The following is a 13190-nucleotide window of genomic DNA, read 5'->3' as shown; positions in this document are numbered from 1 at the left end:
TGGCGCCTTTCTACCCCGTCCAGTTGTGCGGAAATCTCCGAATATTGCTGAGACATTATAGCTTTCATCTCTCCCACCTGGGCGAGTACGCGGCCTAGTGTCCCATCGACCTACAAGTTAAGATAAATTAGAACTGATTGTTTCATAAAAATATGTGTACAAACAATTAGTTTCAGCCTAAGAAACAAGTAGTATCATTGTACAAGTTACATAGGACGTACCTCAAACGTAGACTTTGTAGGTTGATGTGAAACCTTGGGCACTGGCTTCCAAGGACGAATGAGGTTGTCAACCATCTGCAATATTTTATATTATGAGTCATTTTGCAAAAACTGAGGAGATGACAACAAGTAACAGTAAGCATATATCTGTCCTACTCCTACGTAGTTCTTCGAGATTATTTTGTCGACCTTTGCCGCCTTTGCGTCGTCTCAGTATTGGATCAATGGTTTATCTCATCGAAGATAGAAAATGGTGCGATCAATATGGGCGACTCGGAATTTCTCATAGAACCAAGTCTGCAAGAGAATAAAAAGAATACATAAGTGACCAATTAAAGAATATCATAGGAAATAATGAGTTCGTACTACCTGCAGTAGTGGGAGGTTCCCCTCCAAGTTCACGGCACCGTTCACAAATTTCCTCACACTTGACATTAAGTGGTCGAGAGATAGTTTAGCATAATTTATGGAGTTAATAGTATGTATGTCCACAACAATTCCCAAATATTTGGGATGAACATATGGCTGTGTCTTTGGGCAAACCAACTTGCCAATGGTGTACAAGACGTAAGGCTTCACAAATTGTGGCCTCTCTTCGCCGGTCATCTTCTTACACAGACCTGAAAAGGTTGTTTCTCAAGAATTGTCAAGTATTGTAATTATGACATTTGTTCCATTATCAAACGAAAAAATAGTTTTGAAAATATCATACCTTTCAAGGTAAGTTTGTTTTCTTCAGGATCCTTTAACTCAAGCCATAGGTCCTGCATTTCTTTGAACGGAGGAGGGACATAGTCCCTCCCCATGCTGGGCAGGCCTGTGATGTGTTCTACGTCTTGCAAGGTTATCCTCATAGGTACCCCGCATATTACAAACGCGTCAACCTGTGAATCGTATGTGCTAGCAATCTCTTGGCACAAAACTCTCCTAACATTCATTGGAGGAGTCTTCAGAGTTTCGCGAATTGTTGTTTGAGTAGCTATGTCATGTTGTTGCCTAGTTAGCGACTGGACAAACTCTGAGTAACCTTGCATTGATACCACCTGGGTACCCTGTATGTACAAAGTTTATTTTCGGTGACAAGCCAACAAAAAAGAAATTATTGTGAACAAAGAATTAAGCTAATCATTTAGGCTGTTTATTTGGCTATCTATGGTCTTGTTTTCATTTTCATGCATGTTCTCTTTCTATCTTCAATATGTATATCCTAAGTAACATTAGGCTATGGGTGAACGTGGCTATGATTGTAAGCATATTTTTACTGACTGTAGGTACGACTGGAGAAAAAAAATATTTTCTGCTCATTATTATATCTTCTGCTGCTCTACTCATTGTCGGCTTCTTAATTTAAGATGAGTGAGCCTGATGTAATGATTTGGTTAATGTAACTTGTACGTAATCATCTTCGTTGTTGTAATCCATTGATCTTAATCATCTTTTTTGTTGTAATCCATTGATCTTAATCATCTTCTTTGTTGTAATCTATTGATGTTTTGACTTGTACATGTAATGTCATTCCAAAGAAAAAAAGGAAATCAGGACTGATCTACATAAGAGGCGTCATGCGGATCTATACGAGTTCAATTTATTTGAACCTAAAAATAAGTGAGATTTATATGATATGTCATGCTGATCTACACGAATTGATGTACGGGTTGAATCAGTCAGATATGTATGATGGTCGCCACTGAGAGAGGGAAGGGTGTCGGTGGAGTAAGGAGGGCGTCGGGGGGATCGCATTGGTGGAGTGAGGTGGGTGGGGTGGGGGAGGCCGTATTGGTAGGATCGGGTAGAATCTTATATTTTACGACTCGATTCTACGATTTGATTCTAACAAACACTGTCTGATACGATCCATAATCGCGATTCTGAAAATTTTGATGTCATACATAATATCCCATCTACTCCTTAAAGTTATTTTTTATTTAGTTTTATTATTTTCCATGGAAATCATCCTGCTACAGATGTTAGTGTTCAGAAAATTTTATCGTAGCATAATATTTATACTAAACATTTTTAGTTATTTAGAACTAATGTTATTGCTAAATTCTAAATATATTTTTATTTATATATATTTCAAAATAAATAAATTAATACACAACTCTATTTAAATTTGGAAAATCACACGAGATAAAAGAATTCCAATTGTTACATAATAGTTTGAGAAACCTAGGCGCCTATGTATCTGTAATGCACGAATCTAATAAATAAGTTAGTAGAGATTGTAGGGTACACTTGTTGAGCTTAGTTATAGGTAATAGACATTTCTAGAGTGTATGAGGTGTAAAACTGAACAAGAAGGGTAAGCCATGTCGCGCCTTTAGCTCCGCAGAGGCCAACTGGTGCTCAATGCAGTGCCCAGTTGGCCCGGCCCATGGCGTACAACGCAACGGTGGAGAACGGGAGTAGCGATCTGGGTGGGCTAGGCGCAGGTGTGGGCTGGCTCGGCTGGGGTGCATGTGTGGTCGGTGTAGTGGGCTAAGCACAAATGGGCCTACCGTGTAGCGCCCCAGAGGCCAACTGGTGCTCAATGCAGTGCCCAGTTCGCCCGGCCCATGGCGTACAACGCAAAAAATCTCAGCACGAAAAAAAATCGCACAAAAAGTTGCTCTCGCAAGGATTCGAATTTCGAACTCACACCATTGTGTTATCACGCAAGCTAGCCTAACTACTACAACTAAATTAACTGTAGTGACTGTGAGTAGCGCTAACTACATAAGAACAAGTACATCCGTGATATTTATTGTACAATACCGTCCACTGTAACACTTCTATTTTTTAATTATTTGGAAAAAATCATAAATTTGAAAACGTTCATCAATCTTAAAAAAGTTCATCATTTTTAAGAACAGTTCACAAACTTGAGACAAGTTCATCAATTTTGGAAAAAAATCATCGATTTGCCAAAAAAGTTCATTGATTTTAAAAAAGATAAAAAAAATCATCAAGTTTGAGGAAAATTTCATCAATTTTGAAAAAAGTTCATTGAATTTGAAAAGGTTCATCAAATTTGGAAAGCAGTTTATCAAATTTGAAAAAAGTCATCGAGTTTTAAAAAAGTTCATTGAACTTAAGTTCATCAAAATTAAGAAAGAATGTTCATCAATTTGAAGAAAAGGGTTACAAATTTTAAAAAGTTCATAGTATCAACAAAAACGAAAAACAAAAAAGAATAGAAGAAAGAGTAAAAAAAGAAAAAGATTCAACTAACCACTTGGTGTGGTGTAGCTTGTGATGATACAGGAGGTCGCTGGTTGGATACACTCTAGGAACTCTTTTTTGCAGCTTAAAACAGAAGAAAAAAAGGGTTGGCCCAGCACGGGGCACTTCAGGCACCCGTTTGAAAAATACACAGTAACGGGCGCCTCAAGTGCCAAATAGGAATCGCCAATTCTCAGCCTTCCGACGCCATGGGTGTAGGGAGCTCCTATTCATCTGCTCTCCCTGTGCACCCTCATGGGTCGGGCCATGTGCTGCGCGGGAAGCACGAAGCCACTTGTTTTTATTTTTCCTTTTTTTAGTTTTTCTTCCAATTTAAAAATAATTCAGGATTTCAAAAAAAGTTGCGCATTATGAAAAAAAAATGTTTGTGAATTCAAAAAATGTGCATGATTTGAAACTCATGTACACTCTAGGAACTCCTTTTTGCGGATTAAAAACAGAAAAAAAGGGCAAATGGGCGGGCCAGGGCGGGGCGCTTTAGGCACCCGTTGTAAAATGCACAGTAACGGGCGCCTGAAGCGCTAAATAGGAATTGCCAATTCCAGCGTTCCGATGCCATGAGTGCAGGGAGCTCTTATTCACGCTCTCCCCGCGCCCTCATATGCCAGACCATGTGCGGCGAGGGAAGCACGAAACCCTTGTTTTTTTCCTGTTTTATTTTTTTCCTTTGTAAAAATAATTAAGGATTTTAAAGAACTTACAGATTATGAAAAAATGTTCGTGAATTCAAAAAATGTGTATGACTTGTAAAAAAATTCATCAAAGATAAATGCTCAGGGATTCAAAAAAAAATGTTCGTGATTTTAAAACAACTGTTCATCTATTTAATATATTGATGAACTTATGAAAAATGTTCAAATATTTTTATAATTATTTCAAATATTTTAAAAATACGTTCATGAAATTTTATTTTTTTCCCAAATTTCCAAAAATGTTCACAAAATTAAAAAAATGTTTGCTGATTCGAAAAGTATTCATGAACTCCAAAACATATTTGTCAAAACACACAAAATGTTCCTGAATTTTAAAAATTATTCCCAAAATTCAAAAAATGTTCCAAGATTTATAACAATTTTTTACATGTGTCAAAATATGTACGCAGTTTCAAAAACTGTTTGTGGATTTGTTTTCGCGAATTTGTAAAAAATATTCACCATTTCAAGAAAATCTTCATGTATTGGAAAAATGTTCATGATTTCCAAACATGTTCAAGATTTTTTTTTAAAGTTCATGCTTTCAAAAGATGTTGTGGAATTAGAAAGATGTTCGCAAATTGGAAAAGAAAAAGGAAATAAAAAGAAATGAATGATTAAAATGTAAAAAAGAGAAATAAAAAAAATGAAAACAGAAAAGAAATAGAAAATGGGAAAAATAAAAAACGAAAAACGAAAAAAGAAAAAAGAGAGAGTTAAGGAAGGCCCTCGAACCTTCTCATAACCGCTGGAAATGAAATCCAGAAATGGGCCAGCATAAATGCCCAGCGCGTGAGGGGGGCACGCGCTGGCCGACCTGGGCAGACTTTCTACCGAGCAGAGAAGAACCCTCTCATTTTTTCTCTCTCACGGGGGCCATGAAATTAATATTCTTGAAATGGTATAAATTCCAAAGAACAAAAGCTGGAGGAAGAACATCCATGCTCTGACAGTATAAATTAATATTCCAGCGAGCCGGCCATCTGCCACGGGGGCCATGAAAGCTACAGCTTAATTTCTCTTTGGCACTCAGGTTTCCCCCGAGTTTATTAATGATCAGTAAAGTGGATCGGGTAAGTATTTTACGTTGGAGACCTTATCCAATCCAAGATTGCTTACGAATCGACGTGTCGAAAAAGATACACAATTGCAACGCGCTGAAATTCAACAAGGGACTACTTTGGTACACATCCTGCTGCTAGTTGTTCTTTGTCTCCATAATGAAATCCATTATTATTATTATACATAGAAACCATTGACCAAACAGAAACAAGAAGTTCTCCAGGTTAAATATATGGACTCATATTAGAGCATCTCTAGCAGACCCCGCAAAAGGCCCCGAACCGCAAAATTCGGTGAGTATACGGGATCAGCCCGATTTTCTAGCCAGAAAAGAGCACGTATACTCGCTCGGCCCGAAAAAAATAATTCATCTACGGTTTCTAATCTGCCGCCCTCGTTCTTGATCCGCAAACGAGTTTTACGTCGAACAGCAAATGCGTTTTGCCGGTAGGGATTTTGTGGGGTCTGCTAGAGTTGCTCTTAGGACCCCAAACGAAAAGGCCGCACGCTGACGGGCCGGCCCTTGCATTATACTGTAGCAAGCTAGTATTGGGAGAATTTTTCGGTGCTTTACTGTTTGGAATAGTTTTTATTTTTAACTGATTTTTTTCATTTTATTAACAAATATGAATGACTTATGTTTAGAACATTTGAAAAAGACCCAAAAATGTTTTCAAATTTATGATTTTTGAAATGAGACAATTTTCTTAAATTTTCTATAACATTTTTTAAACATGAACCTTTCTTCGAACCTTGAAATACTTTTTGAAAATCCAGGCATTTTTAAATGTTCTGAACACTTTTAAATGTGAACATTTTATCGAAATTGTGAACATTTCTTGAGAACGCAAACTTTTTTTTGAAATTTGCAAAGTTTTGTAAATGAGAACAATTTTTTCAATTTTTCTTGTATTATTTTTAACAAAACAACATACGACAGAAAAGAAAATGATAAAACGAACAAGAAAAAGAAAAACCAGGAAGGAAGCACATAAAGAAAACTTCAACCTCCTATATGGTTCTCAAAACTGGCAAAAAACATGAGTTGGTTCCCATGTACTCACTTTGTGAACTAGTATAAGACCATTTAGATCACTAAAGTAGTTAGTTTGGTGATCTAAACGCTCTTATATTAGTTTTAGGAAACTTCTGGAATATTCTGTCTGGCCTTCACTGGGATTCTTTTTCTGCTGTTTCTTTTGGTTTTCTTTTTCCCTTTTTCTTTTTTGAATAATTCAAGAAATTCAAAAATTGTTTAATACCTTCAAAAATTGCTCTGAAGTAGCAGGCATAGTTAACCATAAAGACTATCTCAAGCATTTGCTTCCCTCTCGATCATCCGAGTAATTCACCTCCGGAAAAAAGTGAAGACAAAACGGCCTTAAAATTGTTCAGGCATTGTAGCTTTACTGTATGGTTTACACCTCCGAAAATTTGACTTTTATGTAGCACTATGCGATGATAACACAAGAACAAGAAAATACCTCGAAATGAAAACTAGTGATTATACCTTATTCCGATTTGGATGTGAAAGGAAATTACGACAAAACATGTAAACCATGACATTTCCTCATCATAATATGAGTGCGTGCAGTGTGAAAACATGGCATTGTAGAAAACACGACATAAACAAGATTGGCAATGGTACGATGTGAGTGTGCTAAATCGTTATATTAATTGTGTCCACAAGGGCAAACACAAGACAAATGAAAATATATTTGGGCTGCTCGATGGCAGCAGGTGGGGAGCATAGACGAGTCGGCATGACCAACCACCAAGTAATGGTGCCATTCCTTTGGATGTCGGTCAACTGAGCAGAATAGCTGACCATCATTATGCTTACTTCCTTTTCTACTAAGATCATATGAAGATGCGTTTTCTGATCCCAGGCCGCCCAATCTCGCTGGGTGATGGCTTTTCTTCAGAATGATCCGGCACTTCTTCAGCATACTCCGACTCTTCTTCCTCGTATTCCGACTCTTCTGTAGAATACTCTAGGTTTGGGATTGATTCATAGTATAATATGTACGGGTACCTTTCCCACTTTGCAGGGTGCGTGCAAAAACTATCTTTATCGAAACTGCAAAACAAAGTCATTATTTCTTTTAGCTACTTCAATATACAGTTAACAAGCATGAAACAATGTTGATTAAAACTTACATGTTAAATTTAAACTCATGTGTGCAGGAAAGGCGGCACAAGAAGTCTGCTAAATGCTCATCAAAGTACCACCATATGGCAATATCTGCATCTTGTATGGTCTGCGGAAAATTTACAATTAAATTTCAGATAGCACTATGCCATAATAAGACAAGAACATGAAGAAAATTCCTGAAAGAAGTGATGACCATACCAGATTTTGATTAGGATGTGAAAGGAAATTCCGACAAAAAGTAAACCATGACCATTCATTCTCATAATATCCGGTCCCCCTCAGCGGCCATAATCGCCACTTATAGAGGTATACCGGATTGAAGTCACGATCACATTCAGCGATCCAACCCCAGGTATATGGAGATTGTAGAACAGGTTCCATTGAATCATCATACTGAAACTTGATGTATCTATGCACTTCCGATATAAGTCCTTGTCGACTGGCGGATGACATCATGCAGGGGTGATTTCTGATGAACGCCTTGAATGTTTGAGATGACTCAGCACCCGATGGCATTTCCCTCATAGTTTTCAGCAAATGGGCAACATAAGCTATCTTTGCTTGTGAAGAATCCAGTTTCATCATGCACACCTTTTCAAGTACTTTACCCAAAGCTTTAATGTCCTCCTTATATCCACTAGGGGTGAAATCCACAACAAGCGCAAACACATAGGGATCAATCATGTAACTATCTGTCGATGGTACGTATATGATATTGTTACAATCAAATTTACCAACAAAACACTTGTTCCCCGTGTGATACAAGGATATCATTTCAAACAGTTTGTGAAATATCTGTCTCCCCAGCTTACTTAACACATATGTTAATCCCTTTGTCTCAAGCCATTCATTTTTGGACGGCAGTTCATTCATCCGGTCCAAAAAGGACATATAGTCCTGTTGAAGATAGGGCCTGCATGAATTATTAATTAAATATATCATAGACCAACTATATACATTCTCCAACATATATAATAGCCATGTGCAGTCATGTATCTACTTACTTTCCGGGGCCACCACCATGAATCACAGCGAATGTTGTGATTGTAGAACCAGGGACAACACCTTCAAGTGATTCTTCCAAGAGCAATCTTCTTTGTTTAACCGCATCCCAACAATGAGCCCCGAACTTGAAAAGAATATAGTTGCCTTGCGAGAATGCTGAATATATGGCCGATTCTACGGTAGATTCACGAGTTACTTGAACGGATATAAGTTGCCCATAAATGCGAACGAACATTTGAAACTACATAAAATTCAAATAAATAAATAAATAAATGAAAGGTCAATGGATATGTATGAACAAACCAGAGTATATGAACAACTGAAGGGCTCCTGGGCAAGAACTGAGAAGTTGCGATGAAAGAAAGTAAAAAGAAATCAATAGGTAAGTAAATGAAACATGCTTACTTTTTTAGATCTATTGATCCTATGGCCAAATCAAGATGATACAACTTAGATCGCAGCTCACTCACTGTCCTTTGCAAAGGAACTAGCAGCGCGTATAGAAATTAAGGGGGGAAATGAACTAGCTAGCTGAGCCATGGTTCCGTACAACATTTTTCGCTAGCTAGCTACACAAGGGGGAAATGAAGAGTTGTGGTGACAAAAAGTTTGACAAGTTGCTGCAGCTAACTCTGCTCATCCATGCTAATTAACCACAGCCATATCTATCTATCAGCCCAAAGATCGAATTGAATTCCCACACATAGAACCAATCATACAGTACCTGGGAAGAAGAAGGCGCGCCGGAGTCAACGCACTCCGTGTCGTCCGCTCCAACCAGCTCCCACGGCGCCCCGACCAGGGCAGACTTTCTTCCCTTTCTCTGAGCAGAGAAGAACCCACCCATTTTTCCTCTCTCAAGAGAATAATTCCAGACTCTTCTTCAGCTCCTCCTTGAGCAGTCGATCAGTAATTTCAAAGAACAAGAACTGGTGGAAAAAGGTCCACGCTTGGTGTGTAAATTATAATATACCAATGAGCCGGCCATCTGCCACGGGGGGCCATGAAAGCTGCAGCTTAATTTCTCTTTGGCACTCAGCTTTCCGGCGAGTTTAGTAATAACCAGTAAAGACCTGGTAAGTATTTTGCGTTGGAGACCTTATACAATCCAAGATTGCTTACGAATCGACGTGTGGTAAAAGATATACAATTGCAACGTGCTGCAATTCAACAACGGAGTACTTTGGTACACATCCTGCTGCAAGTTGTTCTTTGTCTCCATAATGAAATCCATTAAAGATAGAAACCATTGACCAAACATAAACAAGAAGTATACATCCTGTGAATAGGACTTGTTCATCCTACGTACCTCAAATATTCCAAATATATATATTAAGAGAACACTTCACATAAAACATTCGAAAATGTTAATCAAGCATTTGAAAAATGTTAAATGTGTATAGAAAAATTGTTTCTCATGTGTACGAAAAATAAATACAAAAAAACTATGATGTGCGTCGGAAAAGATGATCATGTGTTTGAAAAACGTTAATCAAGCATTTGAACTTTTTTATTCAAGCATTTGAAAAATGTTAAATGTATATAGATAAATATGTATCTCATGTATACAGAAATGTATTAGAAAATACAATGCGTGTGAAAAATGTTGATCATGTATCCAAAAAATGTAACATACATTGAATATAATTAGACAGAAATAATATTTACAAAGTTAGTTCTGTATTTAAAAATTGTTTAACATTTACATAAAAAATGTTCCTGATGTATACGGAGAATGTACATTGTCTGCGCAAAAAAATTTATTGCCAATAAAAAAATGTTCAATGTGTACTTGAATATTTTTTAAGCATGTATTTAATTTTTGTTTCAAAACTTGTATTTAAGAAAAAAATGCATATATTTGAAAAATATTGAACGTGTGTCAACAAGAAAAAATCACATCTAAATTAAAAATGTACATTGTGTACTGAACAAAGTAGACATGTGTTGAAAAAACATAACCTATGAAAACCAACAGAGATAAACAAAGATCAGGAATGGATGGACAGAAAGAAGAAAATAAAAAAAAACAAGAAAAGGAAAAACCAATGCAAAGTTGCAAACACATGAAAACAGTGAAAACCAAAAAAAGAAACAAAGAAAATGAAGAAAACCAATAATAAATAAATAAACCAAAAGAAACGAAGAAATTAAAAAAATTAAAACCAAAAAAAATAAACCAGAACATTCATAAGAAAAATAAAGAACACCAACGAAAACAACAAAGAAAACGAAGAAGCCAACGAAAACCATAAAAAGAAACAAAGGAAACCAAATAAAAATAAAATAAAAAACCCTGAAGAAAACTACTACAAAAGAAACAAAGAACCCCGATGAAAACCATGAAAGAAACAAATAAAACTGAAGAGAAAACAAGTGAAAACCAAGAAACAAAAGAAAGCGAAGAAAAAGGTAGAACCCTAGCGAAAACAAATAAAGAAACGAAACAACCTGAGAAAACAGACAAAAACTAGTGAAAATACAAAATAAAAAAACATGAAGAAAACCAGTAGAAATGTATCTCTCCACGAGAAGCAAATTTGTGCCTCTCGCGCAAAAAAAAGTATTTTTCCCTTATCGAGAGGCACAGCTGTGACCCTCACGGAAGCAAACTTGTACCTCCACGAGAAGCAAACCTGTACAAACAGTTGTGCCTCGCGCGAAAAAGGGGTTTCTTAATTTTTCTTGTCCAAAATCTAGGGAAAACCGGGAAAAAAACTAAAAGACAAAAAAAAGCAAAATAAAATAAAAAACAAAATCCCGAGGAAGCGTCCAGCACGCAACACGTGGCGGCGGCTGAACGTGCTCTCAGCCTACCAAAAGTGACCCTTGTGGGGCTCCCGCAAGGGGTATTTGTTGGTCTGTTGCTCCCTCTCAAATAAGGTTTGCCATTTCTGGAAACTACTCATAAAGTGCGTAATGACAGGCTTCACCTGATGTACGGTGTTTTTCTTGCTGGGCTGGCACAACAGGCGATGAGTATTTTTTTTATTTGTATGTTTCCTTTCCTTTTCCTTTTTTTGTATGTTTCATATCTTTTTTTAATCCTCTTTTCCATTTTTCTTTTGTTTATGTTTTATGTTTTAAATCCTCCTTCTCTTTTTTAGAAAATACGTGAATACTTTTTCAGAATGACATGGACATATATTCTAACATTTATGAACAACTATTTCTGAAATATATACCATTGTTCAAGTACATGAACTGTTTTATTTTTAGATGCATAACATTGTTTAATGTGAACTGACATCATTTTACACATACACTTTTTCGGTATTATTAAGTTCATTTTTTATTTTTAAGAAAGAAACAATATGGAATAAAAATGGAATAATATGAATTAATTGGTCACACCACTAGCCGGTGAATTAGAGAGAGAGAGAGAGAGAGGGAGGGAGAGAGAGAGGGAGAGAGAGAGAGAGAGAGAGAGAGAGATATCAGTGGATCCTTAGCTTACCCCATCAAGTAGAGAGATCAGAGAATCCTGTAGGAGGACTCTAAGCCTGGCACCTTCACCAATGAGGCCATGACCATGGCACTAGCCAGACAATAAATCCAATTATCTACCAGGATGTATGCAGTTAATACCAAATTCAGTCAAAAACCCGTTTTCTTTTCTCCTTGCAGTGACAAAATGTTGCAGTTTGTCAGGAAGAGACCCACTGCGGATATGGTCGGCCGCGCCATGAGCTCCTCGATGAGCTGGTGCGTAGCCTCCTTCAGGATAATCCAGAAGCCCTTGCCATTATCGGCAAAATCACTGTCGCGGAGCGGCAGGAGGGGAGCCTCCTGCAGTTACGTCCGAGTCATTTTCTTTCTCTGAACTCTGAACATGTCAACAACACGAGGACACCCAACCGACGTCGACGATGATGAACACTTACAATCCGGTTCCCCTTAGTCTACTCGGCGCATGCTGGGAGAGCCGCTTCCTCGCTGTTGGCCGAAGTTTTGCATCAGGCTGTAGCCTGTAGGTACACGTCCAAAGCCACCAAAGGTGCTCGCAGACAGGCACAGAGCAAAATTAACAGCCGGATCTCTCAGGCTCAGCGTCATAGTACAGGCAACGACAGAGACAAGCATGCTCCAAACCAGTCAGCCAGATGCATTCGTTGGTTTTGGTTATCTGCCATTCACCAAACAAACAATGACAAGTACAGTACCTTGAAAATCCGTCTTCCATGCTAGTTTTGCATCTCGATGTTTCCACTTGAATCGACGAGAAGAGCAAAAGGGCACAAGCTGAATAAACACCCAAACATTTCCAAGAGCTGCTGCCCACCAAACTAGTCATTCATCACTTTCTCTCACAATTTGCACCCTCCCCTCCCCAGCATGTTCAGAATTCTTCAGACTGGTAGCAGAAGCAAAATAGGGCAGCACCAACACGGATATGATAGATCAGCCATGATAAATTAACTTAGTGCCATAAACTGTACAGGCTTTTCCAAACCGTCCTCATATATAGATCATACAAGCCAAGCTACGATAATTAAATTACAACACTCATTCTTGCCTTCTGCCAGGCACATTTATTCAGACGTACCTCCAGAAGATACTAGTTAAATGTCTCGATGATGTTCAACAGATAAATCTGTACACATAGTGACAATGCCTGTAGATCCCAAACAGCCGGCTCTCTAGCTATGAAAATAAACCAAAGCAGGGAATGAGCAACCAGAAAGAGCAGCTAGCATGCCCCCAAGGTCTGAAGCAGCAGGCTTTCTAGACCAACGAAGGTTCCATCATTCAACAAATGGTCTGAAGCAGCAGGCACACTGTATCAAGTATGGAAATGGATCTCAAATACTGCAATACATTACATATCTCACT

This window comes from Triticum dicoccoides, chromosome 4A, assembly GCF_002162155.2.
Source record: "Triticum dicoccoides isolate Atlit2015 ecotype Zavitan chromosome 4A, WEW_v2.0, whole genome shotgun sequence".
Classification (NCBI taxonomy): Eukaryota; Viridiplantae; Streptophyta; class Magnoliopsida; order Poales; family Poaceae; genus Triticum; species Triticum dicoccoides.
This window is presented reverse-complemented; position numbering follows the sequence as displayed.